This window comes from Octodon degus, unplaced genomic scaffold, assembly GCF_000260255.1.
Source record: "Octodon degus isolate 3935 unplaced genomic scaffold, OctDeg1.0 scaffold00023, whole genome shotgun sequence".
In the NCBI taxonomy this organism is placed as follows: Eukaryota; Metazoa; Chordata; class Mammalia; order Rodentia; family Octodontidae; genus Octodon; species Octodon degus.
The window spans coordinates 11969880-11979486 of NW_004524599.1; the positions used below are offsets into that span (position 1 = coordinate 11969880).

Consider the following 9607-nt stretch of genomic DNA (forward strand, 5'->3'; position numbering starts at 1 on the left):
CTTTGATTTTTGGGTATTTTGTCTCAGCAATAAGAGAAACGATAAGATGTTTTTGAATCTGTTTCATGGATTCCATTTCTTTCCTGTGTTGAGTGTTCATGGTTTCCATCATTTTCCTAAGATCATCTTTTTAAAAAAATCTGTATCTACTCAAGAGTCACTAATCATGTCTTTCATTATAGTCACCATCTCTGCTGTTATCTGAGAAATTATTTCTGATTTGATTTTTTTTTCTAGAGCCTCATTCATCTGCTTTGTTACTTCTATTATAACTTCAGAGAGTCCACGTGGATGGCTTTTGAATTGTTCCAACTCACTGTTCCCTGAGTTTGTCTTTGCTGAGCTGGAAGTCTGAAGTTGCATCTTGCGTAAGTATATTATTGTTGTTGTTGTTTTTTTTTTTTTTTCCTTTTTTAGTTTGATTTTTGGGTTGATGCTTGTAAATTGTTTATGGCAAGTACTTTTATTGCTGGTATTTAGAATCCTTATGAAATGATTACTTCTCAGAGATCTCTTTTAGATCTGGCTGGCATTTGGGTTTTGAGTCTGTTGCAAGACTGTATCTCCTGAGCTTATTGGGGATGAGAAGTTGCTCCCTGTTTGGATAGTCCCTGGCTCTTTGGCATCTATGACCCTTAGATGATCTCACTCTTGGCATACCAAGAAGAACAACTGACTAGAACAATTGTATCCCCTTGGGTAAAAATAGTACATTTGGCTATATCAATAGCATCAAACACAGCCTGGAAAGTGACAAACTGGTAATTACTAATTTGCCACCTTTAACCATATGAAGTAGACTATGGTTATATAACAAAAGTAAAAAGCAACCAGAAAAGGGAATGATGCCAGAAAGTACTCCAGGAGGGCCACATGGTCGACCCGGCTGCTGAGACGAAAGCTTCACTGGGGCAGTCTCCACATATCACGGCAAGATAGATGCTGCTGCCTTTGATTGGCCTTGGTCCTCACAGCTCCAAAAAAGAAGCAGGATCTTGATAAGCTCTATGAGCTGAAGTCCAAAGCTTGGCAGATTATGAAGCAGTTTGGGCCCTCAGCACTTACCAGGTTTTCATCCATAAAACCAGAACCAGTCAGCACCGCTCCACAGGGCTCCACAGCCAATAGCACCACAGTGGTAAAGACACCTGGAACTCCTGGGCCAGGAGGTCATCTTAGTCCTGAAAACAATCAGGTGTTGACCAAAAAGAAGTTACAGGACTTAGTCAGAGAAGTGGATCCTAATGAGCAGTTGGATGAAGATGTGGAGGAGATGCTGCTGCCAGCTTGTGCGGCACTGAAAGTCCAGCACCCTGAAGTGAAAGACATCTGGTTGCACCTAGAGGGCTAGTGGAACATGTGGATCCCAGGAATTGGCTCTGAAGAAATCTGGCCCTACAAAGAAGCTTGTACCACAGAAGTGCATAAGCAGAGAATGGCATTGATCCGGAAAACAACCAAGAAATAACACACAGAAAGGTCAGAGTACGGACCTGTCCAGTGTATTTGGAGATGCTGGCGCTGAGACCTCAGTCAGCCCACCCTTGGAGTTTGTTTGTTTTAATGCTTTACAGAGAAGCATGTATTTTTCATTAATGGTGCAGCAATATCTATAATGACTGAGAGGATCTGCCAAAAGAATAAAGCGTCCTACTCCAACTTCTGGTCCCTTTTCTATGCCGTCTTAAAAAGGAGCAGTGTATCTTCCAGAGAAGATTTTATTTGTGGTTTATTATACTCTAAGAGACTGAATGTGGGACAAAGTATTACGGTCTTGTTGGGTGAGACAGTATTAGCAGGATTTAAGAGGGTTTTGTTTCCTCCCTTCTCCTCTCCCCTCTACTTTGTAATGTCAATGTTTATATGAATATGAATTTGATTTGCTTTTCCAGCATAAAGAAGTTATTAATGGAAAAAAAATAAAGCCAACCAGAAAACTGTATACAGTAAATAATCCCTCAATATGACAATTCTAACCTCAAGGGAGAAAATTTTAGAGGTGCTAGGGGAGAGAACAGATAAATAGGAGATGAGATTAAAAGCAAGGCTGGAAGACTAAGGAAGATTACACAAACTTCAGGACACGTGAAGAACACAGGAGGGAAAGAGAGATGGAGGACACAAAAATAAGAATAGAAGAACAACAAAATGTCTAGAAACAATGTTCACACTCACACAAAAATAACAAACAATGAAGAAGAAATGAAATAAAACAACAACAAGGAAGAGGGGGAGAAAAATAATCCACTTTACGGCATGTTTCTGCTGTTACCAGCAGGCAGGGTGAGCAGATGCAATCCAGATCCATGCTGATTCATCCCAGTAGCCAGCTCGAAGATTGACACTGGGGTAAGGGATAATCCCAGCAGCCAGGCACCTTTGGTTCCACTGAAGTTTAGGCTGCTTCTGGATGTGAGCCTGGAACCCGATTTGGTCTGCAACACTGCCTGTGCCTCCTGCAAGCTTGAACTGTGTTCTGCCTCAGCCTGATACCAGGAGCCAAGAAGAGGAGCCAGCCTACAGCTGCTCTGAGTTCTGAGCTCAGTTGGCCCCTGGAATATGCTGTGTGGCACTGTATGCACGATATTCAGGGACACCAAACCACTTCTCCGCCTTGAGGCTCTGTTGCTTGCTGCCATTGTTATTTGTGTATTAATTAGACTTTGGGTTCCTTGAGAGTGGTTTGGGTCTCTGTTGCCTCTGAGTCTCTCTCGGGACTCAGCACAGTGCCTGTTACACATATAATTGGGGTTTGTTAAGTGAATAAGCTAATGCCATGTGGCATGGTTTGCGTATAGTTTATGTTGTGCATAGTTGACATGCTGAATTGTGGTTCCCAGGGGAGTGATATTGAGATGTGATGCAGAACCTTTAAGAGTGGGGCCTAGGGCAAGGTCATCGGGTCACTGGGGGCACTGTCATAGAGCAGAATTAATGTGCTTCTCTTGGGATCCTGATTGTTCCCTGGAGAGGGTTAATATGAAAGAGTAAGATAGAACCCTATGTCTTCTTGGCTTGTTATCCACCTGTGTGATCTCCCTATCTCACACACACCCTTCATATGATGCCTGGTGCCATCACATTGTGTGGCAGAGCAGCCCTCACCAGAGCCTATGCCATACAGCTGGGACCTTCATCCTCCCAAACTGTGAACTAAATAGGATCTTTATTTTTATAAATGGTCTGGCCTCAGGTATTCTATCGTAGCATTGCAAAACAGGCTAATACCGCATCTAATTGCTCCCAAGCTTCTTAAACAATAGTCCACAGGGGTTGGGTTTTCATTACTGTTTTCCTGATACCTTTTAACATAAGACATGCTCCCCACCCCCCCTCCGACCAGTTCTATAAACACACAGCAGAACCTGCCTATCAGCCTCGTGGGGATATTTCCCCACTTGTTACAACAGCTCACAAAAGACACTAAAAAGTGATGGATGGCTTGCTCCTTCTGGCGCTGTGGAATCTCCCGGTTGTGTCTGATTTCAGAGCACACCTGTAGAGCTAGTGACAGCCAGGCTCCTGAGTGCATCTGAAAAAGCACTCATTTATTATGAAGGTAAAACTGAACTACAAGTTTTTACATGTTGTTTAATGGCAGCAGCTGATGAAGATCTTTGTCAAAACAGAGCTTTTCACACTTGGGTCTCAGCTACGGAAAGCAGATTCCTCTATGAGACTGATATTGGGATTTGGCACTAAAAATGAATGAGCTACCTTGGGGGAAAGTACGAGTCATGCTCTTTTTCTTTCTTCAAGGTAGAAACTTTCATTTTAAGAATTTTCAGAGTTCTGGTCCCCCCCCCAACTCCGTCCTCCCGCCAGCATTTATAGGTCTCCTTGTCAGCTGGGTGTCTACATAAAAATGGAAAACACCAAGTGCTGTGAGAGTGAGGGCTCATCTTTCCTGGAGTATGCGGGCGTCCCTGCCAGGGCCTGAGACACTGTTCTCACCAGGTCCCTGCTCGTGGTGCTCAATGGCAGCGTGCTGACCTCGTGCCCAGGAGGGCTTGCTGTAGGCAGAGCCCTTCGCCCTCTCACTGTATTGGTATTTTTAAATTCCAATCTACCACTTCAGCTAAGGTTTCTTTTTAAAAATGATATTAAAAAAAAATGGATACAAGGTTTCACTACGCAGTTCAGACTCATAGTGATCCTCCTGTTTTCAGCCTTCCCAGCGCTGGGCTTACAGGCGTGCACTGCCATGCCCAGACTCAGTCAATGCTGTGGGGCTGGAACGGAATGCGGTACTGGGGATTGAACCCCGGTCACTGTGCTTGCTTAAGCAGGCACTTAGTCTGCTGAGCTATCTCACAGGCCCTCCAATCTGCCACTTCTAATACAACCCATGGTGAGAATAAAGATACTAAGGCATATTTGTAGTTGTGGGGAGCCAAGGGGGTCCTAAATCCAGCTAGAATGATACATAACTGCAACAAAGGCTTTGACCCAGGGCAGAACCCAAGTTTTATTAATTTTTGAAGAAGGTAGTGGCTTGAGGATGAGTGATGGAGAGACAGGCGGGAAGTACCTGAACGCTGTGAGCGGGACTAGGTAGGAGGCCTGAGCTCATCTCTGCAATATGTAGAGAGAAAGAAAAAGATGTGCGGAAAGAGTAACCTGCATATCACAGATTGGGCAGTATCTAATATTTTGGGTCAGTGCTTCAGTTTTGAGGTGTAATTGTCATATCCTGAGACATCACCACTTTTTCCTTAAAGCTCAGTCTCAGCTGACAGCATAAAGTCTCACACATACTTCTGGGAGCTGCAGGTTAGGCATCGCGGACCTATCCATTGCTTCATACACTATGCATCAGCACCTCTACCAGACCCATTTGCATTGCTTACATAAACTGAGGGATAAAGTCAAAACGTAGCCAGCTCTGCATGTGTCAGTACGCAGAAGCAGGACCAGGTTTAGGCAGACGGAGACAATTGCTCTTCTTTTAAGGAGAATTGTCCTGATGGTCCTCCACATTAGTTGACCTTGTGTTACCATAATGATCTGCATGACTTGGGGGTACTTCTTAAGGGGTTTATTTAACTGAATGTTGAGAGGTTCAAAGTCCAAGCACAATGGCTTAGGCTCTGCTGAAGGTAAGGGCCCATGGTGGGAGAGAGAGAGAGAGAGAGAGAGAGAGAGAGAGAGAGAGAGAAGCTGGGGTGCTCCACTCTCCTTCAAGGGCACACATGCTGTGACCTGGGCATCTCCCACAGACCCTAGCTACCAGCCTTCTACCACCTCCCAAGAGTGCCATGTTGTAGACCACGGTTTCAATCTCACAGATGCTGAAACTGCACCCAAACCACCTACTTTAAAGAGTGGTAGGCCCTGAAGTTGAAGCCAGATGATCCTCACACCAGGACATGGTGAGCTGTATGCAGAAAAAACAATGGCAACGTGATATAGATGCTCCCTGGGCACACTTAGCCGGCCACCAAGACCAGGCATGGTGATACATGTGACTGCACTCCCAGCGCTGGAGAGGCTGAAAACAGGAGGCTCACTACAAGTCTGAGCTGTGTAGTGAGACCCCATACCAAATACATAAACAACAATAACAACATGTGTGGGAGGCACAATAACTCCAGGTCTCTAATCCTATTGCAAGTGGGTTTCTGGGTTCCTCCTCCCCTACCTCTGATGAGCTAGGTTCCTAGTTCTTACCCCGCCTATTTCCCATAAGTCTCCTGCTGTGCCCAGGAGGTGGGACTTCCTGTCATAGCCCGGTTGCCTAGTTACTCGCACCTTTTTACCCGCCAACGTCATTTCCCTGTGCCTTCACTATATAGACCCAGCACCTCCCCTGAATAAACGCGACTCAATCAGAATCCTGTCTTGTCTTCATTTCTTGCGTCTCCTGTCCTTTGTCCCATCTTCAATTCCCCGCTCCTCCCCCAGGTGACCTTCGTTGACTGACCCGCTGGTTCGGGACAAACATGATATAGATGCTGTTACTATTTATGGTCTGATCATGACTATAATTTTCAGATATTTAGATCTTGCAACGTATTTTTCCAATTGATTTATTTGTAATTAAAGATTTTTTAAAGAGAAAACTTAAGTTTACAGAAAAATTGAAAGGACAGTACAGAGTATTTTTGTACACCCTTAGCTTTCGGTGTGGACAACCTTTCCCATTACCAACTCCACCAGAGGGGTGTATTTTTTACCCTCAGTCAACCCCCTCTGACATCTTAAAATCTCCCAGAGTCCAGAGTTTATGTTGGACTCACTCTTTTTTTTTGGACTCACTCTTGATGTTCTGAAATATTTTTGTATATATGACCCTTGGCCTTTAACAGGAAGTGAGTAGGTGTTATAACCTTTTATGTATGAGAAAAGTGAGACATACAGAACAGACATAATCCCATTCAAAGTTACATATTCAGATGGTATAACCAAAAGAGAAATGAAGCCTGTGGATGTACCACACAATTTTCTGACTGATGAAATTCAAGCAGCTCTTTAGATAGCTTTACAAAGCAACCAATCATAAAGGAGATTGCCTGGCTTTTCTCATTGCTAGGATACAATACTTGACACTTGTAACTTAGAGGAGAAACTTCCTTTGACTCATAATTAGTGGTGGTTTCAGTCCACAGTTGGCTGGTTCCAAGCTAGGACATCACAGCAGAGGGACACGGTGAGTAAGAGCTGCTCATGGCATGGAGCTGGGAAAGCAGAAAGTGCAGGGAGGAGCTTTGAAGAGAGGTAAGCCCTTCCAGGTTACAACCCCAGTGACTCATCTCTTCTGGTCTGTTCCTACCTCTTAATAGCAAGTCAGCTATGAACAACCACAATCCAATCATCTGCCAAACACATGAGGCCTTCAGGGCCATTTTAGATCTAAACCACAACAGAGATCAAGACAAATAAGGCATAGGCTTGTAACAGTGGGGAAACCCGTTACCAGCTGCAAAGGCAAGGGGCATGGAGGAGCCTTATGAAACCTAGAAAGGAAATACGGTGGTTCAGATCTGGTTTGAGTGTGTCCTGTAAAAGCTAATGTGCTTGAAGCCTGGCCCCTGGTGGGAGATGTTGACTGGTGGAGCCTTCAAAAGGTGGGGGTTAATATTCAAATAACGGAACTTAACAAAAAAAGGGGATACAGATGAATGTCCATTTTGTATCTGTGTATTCAAAGTGGTTAGGTTAGATATATAGTTACATTCTCTTAATGAATAGAATGATTTCTTCTGATGGTGTTTGTAGATAGGATATTATGTCTGCATCTTGTACAGCAATTAACCACTGGGAAGAATGTAGGCAATGTGTTGATTATTGAAACTGTCCTACCAATTTGGTTTGAAACTGTCTCATTGCTATTTGTTTATCAATAAAATTATGGAAAATAAAAGGTGGGGGTTAGTGAACAACAGTTAGATCACTCAGGGCTCCACCCATAGTTCTTGAGAGGCTCTAGTTGTAGCTCCTCCAGAGTGAGCTGTTCTGAGAAGGGCAAACCTGGCCCCTGGCTCTCTCATTCCCGCCTTGCTGTGTGATCGCTCTCCTTTCCTTTGCACGTGCTTCTACCAGGAGCCATTTGCCATCTTGTGTTGCAGCTAGAAGGCCACTACCAGAATGAAGCAGATGTTGGCACCATGCTTTTGAATCTCTTTTTGAACCTTAAATGAATGTCTTTTCTTTGTAAGGTATCCAGCATCAGGTGTTTTGTTATAGCAACATAAAACAGACTTTAATACAGGGAAGATGAGACTAAGAATTGTTGAGTATTTCTAGCACTGACAAAAAAGAAGGACATCATGGTATTTAGTGAACAAGGATCTTCTGGTTGCTAGAAAAGTACATTTTCTGTTGGAAAAGAGATGTCATGTCAGCCTCTAGTGCAGCATCCTAGTGTGTCCCATGAGATGAATCAAGCCCAAGGCCTTTCAATCCCTTACCCTTTGATGTCTGATCTTCTAAATTAAACACTGGATTATTGACTTGTTTTGTGCATGCCTAGCAGCTAGAGAGACTCTTGTTGTCCAAGGCGCCTTAGACACTGGGCAATACAATTATAGACATCTGACAAGTTTGGTTTTTGCTCTAAAATTAAGGTCATGACCCTCTAGTTTCTGTCTTAGGCTCTTGGTAAATTTGTTTGATTCTCGAGCAGCACCTCACCCCTGGGTAATTTAGGCTTGACAGTTTCAGCAGAAGACAGCTCTACAATATTGTCATCTCTAATGCAGCCAGCTGAGAGTCCCCATTAGATCCACCAGCTCACCTTCCCCGAACTTGAGATGAGAAAATCTGATTATATTGTCCCTCATACAACATCCTCACCAGGAGCATCTTCAGAGAGCTCTTCGCAATCACCTAGTCCTAGCTGTTCCCCAAGTAGAAATCCTGTAAATGGTCACACTAGTCAGCCCTGAACTTAAGACCTTAACACTTGTTATCTTTGGAGTAATTCTAAATACTAGCATTTATGTGTTTTTAAAAATCTATTGAACTGAATTTTTTTCTGCTGTTCAGTTTATTTCTCCAGAGCTCCATAGAATAATCAATTTCACCTATATGGAAGCCCTTTGCATATTAGACTCCCACCAATTATACACAAGATGGGAAAACTCCTTACAAGGGCTTTTTTCTTCCCTTAACCACTTAAGGACTGTTGAGTTGTAGGGAAACTCTTGGGAGGTGAGTTTCGTGCTGGGAGCGCAGGTATAAGTCTGCCTGGACCACGAGTGTTTGCTTCAGTCTTTGATCACATGGCACCTTTCAAGAGCTGTGAGGCTTCTGCTTTCTGTTCAGTTTGTACATTTAACATCTCTGCCTGCTCAGTCTCACTGTGCTGGCCAAAGAGAAGATACAGCTTGACAATCACAGCAGAACGCACCTAGGTGGGCAAACAGAGCCAGGCAGCCCCTCCATTCAGAGAGAGGGTGTCACGGGAGAGGAGCAACTTACGAAACACAGATCTTTTATTATGGGCTGTAGGCAAACTTGCCAACCTTTGCTCAGGGAAGACATGATCCTTATTATGCTGGGCTGCGAACAAAACAGCCCTTTGCTCTGGAGAGGGATGCTATCCTCCAAGGCTGTTCTCTCTGCAAACATCCTTGAAAAGAGAGTCTGGGGCAGTGGTGGGGAGCATATGGCAAGCGTGCCACAGCAGGCTGCTGGTCAGCCCTGAAGGCTCCGAAAGGCTTGTGCTTGCTGATCTGGGGTGATATTGGTGCCTCTGCGGCAAAATGCAGACACACAGGAGGCCCCCACACCACCTCCTTCTTCCTCTTCTTTTTCCTTTTCTTCCTCCTCCTCTTCTCTTCATTGTCCTCCTCTCCCTCCTTCTGTTCCTCCTCCTCCTCCTCCTTCTCCTTCCTCTTTTTTTTGTACCAGGGATCAAACTCAGGACCTTGTACTTGCCAGACAGGCACTTGTGCCCCTCAGCTATAGCCTGATCATGAGCCGTCTTCTGACAGCAGCTACCCTTGACTTCACTTTGGCCTTCCACACCTTTCCAAATCACTTAAACCAGCGCACTCATTTTTCTCAACCTCTCACCAAACCAACACTTCATTCTAAAATATATACAGGCTATCAGGAAGACAGTGAAGTTGGGCACTGCACCGTTCCTTTATTTCCCTATTAC

At 44.3% G+C, this 9607-nt stretch overlaps 1 pseudogene; it reads left to right on the forward strand.

Moving 5' to 3' along the window:
* Positions 1–1036: 1036 nt before the first annotated feature.
* Positions 1037–1468, forward strand: LOC101576990 (annotated as a pseudogene).
* The last annotated feature ends 8139 nt before the right edge of the window (positions 1469–9607 follow it).